The sequence below is a fragment of the Pelecanus crispus genome, chromosome 6, assembly GCF_030463565.1.
Source record: "Pelecanus crispus isolate bPelCri1 chromosome 6, bPelCri1.pri, whole genome shotgun sequence".
NCBI lineage: Eukaryota > Metazoa > Chordata > Aves > Pelecaniformes > Pelecanidae > Pelecanus > Pelecanus crispus.
This window is the reverse complement of record NC_134648.1, coordinates 6372071-6385496: the sequence shown is the minus strand read 5'-3', so window position 1 is coordinate 6385496 and position 13426 is coordinate 6372071.

Here is a 13426-nt window from a genome sequence, read left to right as displayed (position 1 = left end):
CAAATTTTGGTGTGGAATGTTAACATGCAATATCGCCACCAAAGCAAGAAGAAATGCTGCACTTGCTTTTGAAAGACCGTACAAACATGTAAGGCAGGAGTTCTTATGTAAGGAATTTATAATGTGAAAAAATAATGGTTTCTTTTAAGTAGCTGAGGAATGATTCCTAAGGTGTTAACTCTGGTAACATAAAACTCTCATCTTCACACCTTCCATCTAAGTCAAGTTTTCTCAAACTTTCTCTTTATCCTATAACTTTCTACATATGACAATTTTTATACCTGTTCAATCTGAGAAGGGGAAAAATGGCATAAATCATTCTTGTCTGTGTTCTCAGTAATGTCAAAAACACGTGTTGCTGACACTGCCAGTTCAAGACTGTTGTTGGAAATGTGAAATAAATTGCAAAGGACTAACAGGAACAATTTACAGAAGGTACATTATCCAAACATAGGCACATGCACACTCCACTAGTCGGTGGACATATGGTTGAATCTGGAATTACTACAGTAACTTCAGGTAATAGTGAGCATGCACTAGCCACTAATTACAACAGGAAAGCACTGGACCCTGTGCACTGCACTGACAAATTGCTCCCAGTGGTATCTAAGCTATTTCGCTGTTGTCATTATAGCCTCTAGCAAAGTCAGGATATTTGAAAAGAGTATGGTGTCTGCAACCTATTAAAGATATTGTATGCCTATTTATAGTCCAGTTCCACGAATAGAAAATTCTAGCAGAAGAACGTTTGCTATAGAAATTTTGGAATATGGAGCTTTTAAAGGCAGTTGTATTTAGTTTACTGGCCAGGTATTTAGAAAAAAAGCAATTAAAGCTGCCTTGCTCATTAACCTTCCAGTTCCTCATAAAGCACTTTAAGCACAAGAAAGTGGTTGCATTTTAATTGGTAATGCTTCAGTGAACTGGACCTCTTCTCTGTGTATGTGTGCGCTGTATTAGAGCGCAGCCTCTAAACACTTGCATGTGGTTTTGTTCTACCACGATTTAACTGATATGATGATCTTCTAAACTCTTTGAGCTCGTGGAATCCAGTCACCTTTTGCCATCTGCTTTGTTCAGTCCTTTTTACATTTGCTTTGCAAAGGTATAATACCAGAAATAAATGGCATAACTGCATTACCATGGTTATTGCTCGTTTGCAGTGATCGAGAAGACTCAACAAATTATAAGCAACGGCAAATCAATACAATGATTTATAGAATGCATATTTTGACTTTCGTGTTATAAATTGGAAGAAATGACAGCATGAGTATTATCTTTCTTCTTACTGTTTGAGTATGATGAGCACAAGTCAACAAATCATTACTCCCTTTAGAAGATATCTGGGGGGGGGGGGGGGGAGGGGAAACCTGTATCCCATGGAGCTGGCCCAAGAAATGGGTTAGCTGAACCAGAAATCGTTATTTTAAAGCAATGTATGGGTTAGCAAAAGAGGCAGCTTTAAAAGTATTCTGATTCTCAGAGGCTAATTAGAATTAGTGTGTGTTGGTGGGGATGATGTCCTTACGTTAATCTTCTCATTTTCTTCCAACAGCAATTAAAAATGATAGATAAAACCCATAAATGGTAAAAGAAAGACTTTTGCTGTCTTCTAGTTACAGAAAAATAACCCATATGCTGGATTAAGTTTTTCCTCCTTCAGCCTTCATGCAGGCGTATCCAAATAAACCTAAAATACGGAACCTCTTAAAATGCAAAGGTTTTTCATCATCTTGGCAGCTCTGACATGCAGTCGTAACACACCTGATGAATCCTTGTCACTACAAAAGCTTCAGGCACAGTGGCATTTTGCTCTTTATGCTGAAGATCGTGACTTCAGTGTTTGGTGAACATTGCACATGTACTCGAGGTAAAAAGTTCAGCTACTGATTAAGGTCTGAAGGGAACTTTTTTCCAACAAGATTAGAAGAGACCTTTGGTTTTAACTTCTCTTTGTATTTAGCTTCGTATCTTGTAGTGTGAATCGTCAGTGCAAAGTTTGGAAATGCTGGTTCTCTTAGTCTCCCCTTTTAAGCCTGTTGTATGCAGTAGTACAGCATAACTAAAATGGTTTGGTCTGACTAAAGCAACTGGTCTCAAGAAAAGAGTTCTTTAAAAGTAATGGTAAAAATGAGATTTTCATATTCTTATGTGAATTGCCATGCTGTTTGCTATACTCATTTTGTATACATTTTTACAAAATCTAAATCTATAGGCCTGCATGTGCTTCTGAACATACAGATTTATTTGGGTTTTCTTAAGGAGAAATAAGAGTGTGACAGTATTTTCACTGCTGAATCATGTTTCTGGATTGTGAAATTCATGGTTTAAATTTAAAATACACTTATTTTCACGTTATCAGACAAAAGTTGTATCTTTTAATCAAATTAAGTTCTAAAAAAGTAAGTTTCAGCATGGTCAGTCTGTCAAGTGAAATGAAAACATGAAGTACAGAGAAATCAAATGACTTGTGCAGAGTGATATGGGGAGCTTGTGGCAGTTGACCACTTGATGCAGCTGTTTGTATTCCTGGGTCTCATCACAGATCCGTCCTTGTTTAATTATGAGTCTAAGATGTTTTGAATGTTTCACAGCAGTTCTAAGGCAACTTTTAAGAAAAAGCAAACAACCATTTGATATCACCAACAAACTTGTTCATCACGTGCACTGTTGTAAACTTCATCGAGGTGACTTTCTTATTCCTTTGGCACTCCTATGGTAAAAAGTAATTAAGTTCATATGAAGCAAATGGAAAATGGTAGCTTTTCCACCACAATGAAATGCTGAAATCTGAATGAATGATGAAGCCTTTAGAATTAGTGGCACATTAGTGTAGTGAACTGAGAGGGTGACCTGCCCTGAAGGAACAGGGAAAAGCAATAATGTTCATGTCCCATCTGTCAGAAAGGTGTAGGAGACATTTCTTGTTACATAATGGCTGTCCCATTCCTTGAAATATTGTGGGGATTAGAAAATACCTTGCATAATTTATGTATGCCATCTCTATTCCAGAACCGTACATTACTGTTCCCACAGACAGATTATGCTGACATTCTGAACCATATGTATGGTTTATGCAGGTAACATAATACTTTCAAATTATATGTGCTATGAGCCAATAAAATTAGTATGGGGTACTTATGCAATAGCCTCATAACAGCTAAACTAACAAAGGTTTATAAAATACTTCTCTCCTAATTTTTCATGGGGCAGTCATTGGTTTTTATTTTTTTCCTTTGGCTTTACAAATGAAACGCGGCATTAGGAACCAGCTCCATTACTAGCCAAAATGCCAGTGTTCTCAGGCATATATGGAATTCCATTCTTCTCCCTCTTCTCAGATGTGAATTTCTAGGATTCAAGGACCGAAGTTTCAGCTAATACAGGATTGCCGTAGAGCTATGACAAGTTACATCCACTTAGAATTGGGCTTCTTGAGAGAGAAAGTAGATGATCATTTTTTCTGTGATGGCATTTTACTGTTCCATCAGTTTTTATTTCTGTATGGGCAGCCTGTGTTATTCTTCCAAATACCTTCACTGGTTCACTTCCAAAACAATTACGGGACCATTTCATTCCATTAGGGCTTTATTTCTTTGTTTGGGGGGCGTCGCTTGCTTTTTTGAGAGTATCCCGCTGGTACAAAACCACTGGCACTGTTTGACTTCTTGGAAGTAGGTTTACCAAGACCAATAAATCTATCCACGGGTCTATGAAAGGACAAGAGGATTGATTGTCTCTGTCGTATCGGGATCGTCTGCTTCTGAGCCTAGAGAACCGGGGCCAAGACGCGCAGCGAGGGGGCCAGCGATGCACAGCTTGTTTATCCACCCGGGAATTGGCGCTGGGTGCTGAGCTGTGCCGGCTCAGTGGCAGCTTTGGGATCTTTTCTGCGCAGCCTGCTGCGGTGCCGTGAGGGGCAGCCCGGCTCCTCTCCTGCCCCGGAGGACGGTGCTTCCCGTCTGCTCTGCTTCCAGCCCAGTCATGCCGTGCTTCCGCAGACCCGCAGCCTTACTGCTGCTGAAGGCGGTGGCCTGGCCTGCCCGCCCGCTCTTGGGGGAGGCCAAAGCGCTTGCGTGGTCACATTGTTAGGTGGGTGAGGAGCCCTGCTAGCCTGCCACACTCTAGGTTTCACCTGAATCGTTTCCCATTCTGGTTCACCTTGTAGCTTAAGAGTGCGTGTGCTAGAGCAAAGGTGGAAGATACGTATGTGGGAACATATGGCTGGGATGGGGGATATGTACAGCAGTTTCTTCTGGCAGCATTAGTGTTTTATGCTTTCTTCAAGTATACCCTTCGGTGTGTATTTTCTTTATTCCTAACCGGGAGTTTAGAAAATGGGTAGACATTGTGATTAGGTGAAAAGCATTAGAAAGGAACAGAGTTTCTTCTTTCGCGTCACTCCATTGCAAAGGTGCGCAAGCTGGGCTGTCTTAAGGAATTATTCATGTAGTCATTTCAGATGTTCTACATAATTTGCTGAATCGGCTTGGATTTATTCTAAAAAGTATGTTATTGTGCTCACTTCAGTTGAGTCCTTTTCCTTTTGTAAAATCCTATTTCATAATTTGAAACCAAAGTTGTTCATTTTTCATTTAGGAGAAATACTTCTTAGTGTACAAGATGACTTAAGAAGGATATAGATCTAATAAATAAAAGAGGAGACTAGGTCTGCTTCTATTTCACACCTGCTAAGCAGTGGAACCGCCTGGGACACAAGGCATTGATCTAATATCTGTTCAAGACTTTCAGGATTGACACTTGTTAAAATTCATGTTTCACAGTTATATTTTAAAACTTGATTTCTGACCATTATTGTAGTATAATAACTGAAATGGGTGTAACTTGATGAAGCTGAAGTCTTCCTACCTTTACTACTATTTGAAATTTGTAACAGAACTTAATAGTACTAGGTGTGTTTGCTGATAAACTTTTAGCTGATTAATTAAGCTTTCTCTCATACCTAAACAAAGGCACCCACACACAGAGTTCTTAAGTAACTGTAATCTGAAACTTTTCCATGCTGTAAAATCAGTGGGTGGTTGCTGTCAGCAACGGAATATTTGTTTTATATTTTTCTGCAATAACTATTCGTACGGAAAAAAAAATTCTCAGAAAACTGTTTCATTCTCACAAATAAAATGGGAAAAAGACAGGTTTGATTTTTTATTTTTTTTGAATGATATTAAATATCTAGGACATGGTAAAATGAGGCTGATTTCCATAAGCCATACTACCTGATTATCTGAAATATTTGAACATTATTTTATGCATTTGTTAGATAATTTACTTTGCTAGCATTGTACGTAACTGTGCAGACACATGTTCTGTCATCTTATCATCAGTATTCTTAACACAAAGAATTTTTGGTGATAGAGATGTAAGGAGAAAAAAAGCTGTAGAAATTTAATGCCATTTCACTGATGTACGTGAAAATCCCCAAGGAACCTTAGTGGTCTTTTCATTGATTTCTGTGCCTTGATTTCTTGAGTGTTCCTTCACGAAAATGGCCTCAGGTTTTTCGTTATGTTTTAATGCTGCCTGCTTGTGTGCTACCCCGAATGCTTTGTAAATCAGCAGGTAGGGTCATTGGTTTCTCTTGTGCTGTAGATCTTTATTTACAGGAAATATCTAACAATGTGTTCTGAAATTGTCGTTTGTAAAATAACTGATGCTCCAAAGGAAAGAAATATTAAGCATGAACCCTGTTTCTTCTGCTGTCACTGGTATAGACCAGTATGGAAAGTCCTTAATAGCTCAAAGTCTTCCCCCTGCCCCAGTAACAGCAAGCAACTGCTTTCATTAGGTTTCCTGAATTTGTTATTGTATGTCAGGAGACAAAAATATGTAGACCTAAATTACAAGCAAAATCCTGACTCTGATGAGTCACAGTAATGTATCTATTGACTTAGAAAGTGTCAAAATTTCCTCAACCATGTTCTTTTGACATGAAGAAAGGTACAGACTTCACAAATAGGGCTTCCCAGGTGGTCATCTAAATATATGAGTTATTTTGCAGAGGGTTTTTTTCTCAGGCTCTGTATTTTGGGACGTTACTGTGCTCTTTCTGCCATATCAAATAAGGAAGTTTCCAGGTCAGCATATGTCAGTAAAACCAGTTTATTTGGAACCAAGTTGCCTTTCTGCCTCAAATTCTATTCTAAAATATCTTGATTGAACTTGCAATGTTCTTTCTGAATGCACAGGCACAAGTGCAAAAGGATTCTAGGAGAGAGTAAATAAAATATTTCTTTTGGTACAATCCAGGGAGGTTTTTATGACCTGGAAAATTAGGTTACTAATTCTGCATTCCCCCTGATGAAAGTAATTGGTAACAGTTCTGGTATGTATAATGAGTTGATGAGAACACTTGTTTTTAGATACAGAGCTTTTATCAGAATTAGACTTCATTCCATTTCGGATGAATGCTATTCGTATGTGGCAGAAACTTTGTATGACAAGTGGTGTCTCCTTTCTCAGGTCAGTTTTTACCCTGCTACTGGGCAGAAAGTTAGCAAAGGAGATTGAGTCTGCTGGGGAACTGGGAAGCCCAGCGGCTATGAAAGGCTGAGCCAGGTGAGAGCAGGTGACCTGCCACACCGCGGGCTGCAGACAGAGAGATTTCCAAGACCGTCCAACTCAGCATCTACTTGGATGAATGCAGTGGGGGTCTTTACTGGAGGTGGGCAAAAAAGGTGGGGTGGACCTGGAAGGCATCCTGGCAGTGGGTGAGAGGCTGGTGCTGGCAGGAGTGGAGGAAGTGGGTGCTGGGTGCTGAGCGCAAGCAGGCGCTGCCCAGCTCTGTGCAGGGGTACTGGGCGCAGCTGCTGCAGCTAACAGCTTTAATTGACTTTTCCCTTTTTTTTCCTTCCCCCCCCCCCCACCTTTAATTCCAGGATGTCTTTTTCTGTCTTTCTCATTATACTTTCTCTCGCTAACCCATTTAATTATTCTACTGATTTACACTTTTCCTTTCCTCCCATGAATAAAAACCTGCAAAGATTGGTTGTAGATTTTATTTTTTTAACAGAAGCTGGTGGCTGGCTCTTAACAGGATGAGCAGGATGATATTTTAAAGAACGCCAATTTCTCTCTACATTTTGCTGTAAGGGTGAAATTAATCTTGTGCAAAAGGCAACATAAGGTCTATTCACACTTTATTCTCGCTTAAAACATTTAAGTTAGGACTAAAATAAGATCTTATGTGGCAGCTTAGTATTGAACTGTCCTTTAAAGAATGGCTTAATTATTTAACAAATGCACAGACTTTTTTTGTATGTGTTCTTAACATTTCACACTTAGATTACTTCTGTTATTTCATATATTTGAATCTATCCTGCTATAATATTGTAGCTGAGCTTTCTTCTATTTTATTATGTTGACTTTTTGTCACTCCTTAAATTACTATAGTCAATACTTTTTTGTTTTCTCTCTTTGCCTTTTTGTTTCTTCCCAGGGTGGATTTCTGTCTATTTAAATGAAGAGTACATCAACGTATAAATCCATCTTCAAATGCTTTCACTTTCTTCCTACGCTGCTTTTTAAGTAGAAAGCAGTAAATGGCACAGTATTTGGCAAGAATATATGCAAATACACTTAATATGCACAAAGTATCTATAGCATTAAATGAAGCATCTTCATTGCTTTTCATAAAACTTTTATATGCAAAGTCTGTACAATTATGATTAAGCAACAAGTTTTTCACAGCCACAGACAAAAAAAAAGTATTATTCAATTCATCAGAATAAACTTATTCAAAGACAAATTTGGAATAAAATTATTGAGTTATGCTGGTCAGAACATGAAAGCAGAATTTCTGTTCTTACCTTTAAGAGCATAATGTTTACATAGCGTAAACAATGAGTGACAGAGTCATTTTACTGAAGGTAAATACCATGGCAGAAACGTTGCATCCTCATTAGTGATGGTGAAACCCAGTAGCTATCATAAGCAAAAATTTTTGTCACTTCTGTAAAGCCAGAAGGATGATGTCAGAAGAGTATTTGGTTTAGTTTTTCCTTTCTCTCCCTCAATACTTTAATCTTTTCATTGCTGTCGCTTGTATTGCAATAGTGCTGTTGGCGCTCAGCTAGCCTCAAGGTCCCAGTTGTGTGTTGGAGCGAGAGACAACAGGAGAGCGGAAAGGAGCACCCTGAGAATGCTTACACAGTTACGGATATTGTTCGTGGTCTTACAAGCTTGGTCTTTGCGTGCTCCTAAATGCAAAAAGATAAAAAGGCCATGTTAGGACAGGCTGAGCTTTACCCAGCTGTTGGTGGGGCTTATTAGCTTGGTCTGGGCACCAAGTTAATCGCAGAGATACCTCGGGTCACCTGGCCTGACCTGCAGAGTGGAGTAAAGCTGTGCCGCTTAAGGTAATGTCAAAGGATGTTGTGGTAGCAGAGCTGCAGCAGATCCTCGAGTCAGAACTGCTGGCCCACTAATCAGACCCCTAGGCAGCCATGTATGCTGGTATACAGGCAGGAAAATAATTGAGGGTTTGTACCATAGTTATTTCAGGCCACTAAACCAACATACCTACAGCTAAGGAATCTTAAAGCAAAAATTTACTAGGTGGTTCATGATATGGTTATTACCAGCTACCATAGAAATCTTTAGGGCATTTAATTATTATTTTAGTATTCATTATTTCAGTGACAAATGAAAATTGAGCTCTGTTAAATGTTGTTTGTTTTATTTCCTTGGGGTCTTTACCAAGAACAGTAATTTGTCTTTTTTCTTTTTTCTTTTTTTCCTTTCTGTAAGCCCCATGATGAATTCAAACATTCAGGTTCATTAATTAAAATGTTTCCTTCTCTGCTTATTTTAACATGACGCATAGAGTTGATTACCTTCTGCCTGAGTATGTTTTGGAAGATTGATGGTTCAGCTTTGCTAAGTTATAGCTTTCATAAGGATGTTCTCTGAAATTATTTCAGTGGCAAGGTCTTGTTCCTAAGAGATCATATTATTTGAATCATAATAAGATATGGATTAAAAAATAAAGACTGTGCTAGATTGCCCCTCTCTGTAATGTAGCAAGAGGGGAGGCAGGAAAAAAAGTTTCTGCTTCCAAGCTTTGCTGTTGTGAGTAACAGATGAAGGAGGAGGAGGCTGGGTAATAGTGGGGTGCCCACAAGAACAGAGGAGCTCTGCAAATCTGTCCCAGTGTAGATGCATGACAATGTTATTTGTCTTTAAAATATATATTTGAAAAATTTGCATGTTTCTTTTCAAAAAAGTAACATGAAAATTCTTGTGGTTTTTCAAGCTTGTGAAGATGCATCCCCTAACTTAGTTTAGTTTCTCTAAAAAGAAACTCCTTCCCCTGGCTCTGGAAGGCAAAGAGGTATTCAGCAGTGGTTAAGCGGCCGAAGGGCCAAGGCTTTTGGAATGCCGTACGTAACATGAGATTCCCTCGAGCAGAATGGAGGGACCATACAGTCAGTGCCTCATATTCCCACTTGCCTACAGGGATATAGTTATGCAATTTTAAATGCACTTTTTATTAAACTCATAATATTTTCCTTATTAATTCTGTAACATTTCAGAGAATATTTTTGTACATATTTATATATAGTGAAGTATAAATAATTTTTATATTAAATTTTTATTAAGCATTCAATACTTGAAAAATATTTTTTAAATCCAAACCCGAAGGATACTTAACTATTAGAAGTGCAAGTATAATGAAATCACATATTTTAAAATAAAGTTGTCAAAAATTTAGAAGCAAACGGTTTCTTAATGTACAAATTGAAACTCATTAAGCCTTTTGTAGTTGCTGGGTGGCTGTCACAGGTAGCCTGGCGGGCTGGAATGTTTTGATGCTGGAAAAGGTGGGTGCCAGAGCAGCTGATCCTGCTGCCGGGGGCCGAGGTTTGCTGTGGAGCAGGAGGAAGGCAGCAGCTTGTGCTGAGCAGAGATTTAGTGCCCTCAGTGCTGTGGTCTGGGCACTGTTTCAGGGAAGCTGTTTTGCTGTGCTGGAAGAGCGTAGCTTTGCTGTGTTTTTGAGGAAGCCAGCATGCCTTTTGGTGATCTTCAGAAATTGCCTCTGCACTTTTTCATAATTTTATAGTATTGTTCTTTGAGCCAATTCCTGAGCAAAGTGAGAACCAGTTCAGAGTGGCTAATTCCTCTTACTCAGACCGGAGGAATCCTCTGCATTTTTGAGCCATCTGTGTTTGCTTTTCATGTTCTAAGAGATCTCTAAATGCACATTTTTGGGGGGGGTTTCTGGAATTCCTCACAGGTTTGTTAAGTGCTGGATCATTATGGATTCTGATCTTGTGGATTGCGTCCATTAAGTTGTTGGACTTATGGGTAGTATTCACGGTTATTTATTTCAAGTCTACAATATTGAAATAAAGTATCTCTCCTCAATTCTGATTGCAACTTTCGGCTTCCTCCTGATATTGGCAGATTGCAAGGCTTTTTCTTTTCCTTTTTTTTCTTTCTTTTTTTTTTTTTTTTTTCTTTCCACATTACTTCCTTTGTATCCGTGTGCCATAATGTAATAAGCCTTTTGGGTACTCCCGGAGTGTTTTCTCTGTTCAGTTTATGGGCAGCCTTGATGAGAAGGCTCTGGCAGCTTGCAGCTGTTTTAAATAGGATTGAGATCAGAATTTTGGAGGGCTTCAGAAGGGTCTGTCCTGCTGGGACACAAACCAGTGTGAGATGACTGGAGAACTTCCAAGCTAATATGGAGTAGAGATGTGTCCATAAGAATGTTATAAACAAAGACCTAATGAGCATTGAACTTTATATGCTTTCAATATTGATAATAGAATGCACATTGCCACAAAGAGCTGTGCTGTGCAGATGCAGCGTACTTCAGTGCAGATGAATTAAGCTTAGCAGGAATTTAAGTCTGCTCCACGAACCCAGTATGGACAAGTCATGTATTACAGATGTAGGAAGAGGTCTTCACCTGTTGAAAAACAACCTGTGCTGCAACAAACATGGCTAGGCTACAGCTGTATTAGCTAATGATCTTGCCAATTAAGGTTTAAGGTAGTTTCTTTCTCTTCCATTGAACGGTAAAAAAAATAATGTTTTTAATCTGTATTTTGTCTGAATTGGTTTTAGTGAGCGGTGAACTAATTCTGTAACATTCTCTACTCACTGAGTTAAGGAATGCAAGTTAAGTTCATTGCACCGGGGCCAGATACTGCAATGCAAAAGAAACTATGGGAACTTTTTACATGCCTTTTGTTTGCATAGGTGACACTGGTCATAAGAACAAATCTTACTTTATGGAAAAGACAGCTATTAAATATATTTAAATTAAGATCTTCAGCTGACACCATTGACTGGGATAGATTGGAAGGAACTTGTTTGTAGAGTATATACTACATTATAAACACTCCTCCTGAGAACAAAGAAGGGATCGTGTTCACCACAAAGGCCATTTGCTCTTAACTGTTGTAATTGTACTTTCAAACATCACACCACTTGTTCAGTCAACATCTAAGAGCTCATCAATGAACAGATGGTGGGATATGGGCACTTGAGCAAGTCACTGTGACTCTAGAGCATGGCAAGTATCCTGTGGCAACTGCTTATTTGCTGCCCTTGTCCTTCTCAGATGTGAGGTAAACAGGCTCACTTTCCTTAAAGGATAAGCTATGTCATATTTATTATAGGGTGAGAGGATGTGTTGGCAACTATCCTGGAGTACCTTATGGGCACATCTTGCATCCTAGTACCTTATTTGGGATTCAGTCTCTATGCTACCAGTCTAAGGCAGGATGTGAATTTTCAGTTCCCTAGTAGTATCAGTGAATTAAAGGTATGTACAAGCTTTTTTCAGAGACTTTTTTCTTTTTTCCCTTAACTTCCGTTCCTATTTTTTATTTCCTAATTCATGTTGAATCTTTTTAAAAATATTTTAAATAATATAAAGCTACTCTTACTCTGTGATGAAAATATTAACCTGGGGTAGTTGCACTGGTGTGATTTTAGCAGTTTAGCTGTGCTTCTGTACAAGTACAGCTCTAAAAATCCCCTCTACAGACAAGCACTTAGATACATTACTTCCAGCAGTAGGATTTATCTTTCAATTGTTCTGTTCTAATGAAATTAAACAGGATTGAAATGTGTGGTTACAAGGTTGACTGGCACTTTTAAACTGTTTTAGCCTGTCACATTTAGCCCAAAAATATGGTTCAATGATGCTAGCCCGCCTTTTAATAGGATGTTTGAATTGTGTTATGGTAACCTGACAGAGATAACACGATCTGTGGAAAAAACATCATTTTTATCAAGGCATGCCAATAGATTGTTGTGCCTTCAATATTTGAAGCTGCTTTGGTATATTTTTTGTTTAATGCTGGTTGACTGAGGTACATCTTATCTTTGCAGGACACTTTCAAATATGGCCCAACCTATTGGGTTTTATGTTGTTTAGACATTGCTCCAAAGTCTGTCTCTTATTTTCCCTTCCAAAACATCTTTTTGGTGAGAGACGCTCTACCAGACCGCTCGGATCAGGTGTAGAGCCAACATGGGTGTGCTATAACTGGCAAGCATTGAGATTCTTGGTGAACATCAGAAAAGGGAGATCTCTTTGTCCTGTGACGAGTGATTTAATAAATGGAAGAAAACTCAATACCTATTGAAAATAAAGTAAAAATTAAAGAATAACCCCCTAGAAATTCTGAGAGAAGAGTGATGGTGGGACAAGCCACCTATGCTACTTGTACAAAAACAGCATGAACAAAGGGGGAAAGAGATGGACTGCAAGCATCTGTGTTCTTATCCTACCAGAGGTTCTGCTCCACAGAAAGTCCACAGCAGTTTTCAGCAGAAAAACAAGATGCATTCAGAGATGACAATTTTTCAGGCCAGCCAGACACATTATTAGCCTCTTTGGTCAACTCATTATTATGTATCAATAGTTGACAATTGTGGGCACCCATAATAAAGGAAAATGCTGTACACTCATCTCCTTTTCTTGCAAATCTCAGGTACTGCCATGCAGATAAACTCATAGTCCCAAACTTTTCAACAGCAGGAAATATATTTTTTAGGTCTGGGATATGTTACTGTCTATATGTGTATTTTTTTTTTTACTGTAACTTATGAATTCTGTCACTAGGTTATGGTAGGTGTTACAATTCATGAACAACTGTGGGAAAAGCTTTTGAGAGTAACTGATGTGGGTTGGGTGCCTCAGTTTTTAGAAGGAGTGTAAACTGAAATCCCTGAGTCTGATTTTATGGCAATGGATACTCAGAGATTTTATAGAATAATTTTGAGGATCTGGCCTTTATGTGCTTCACGGTAAGCCTTTCACTGTTTCACAAAAATCGCCAAATTGAAAATCTGTGTAGCAGTTATTCTGTAGTAGTTTGGCATTTGGAAATGAAAAATGAAGGGGCTTGCTGAGCTAAATCACTGCGTGGGGGTTACTGGAGCGCATCGT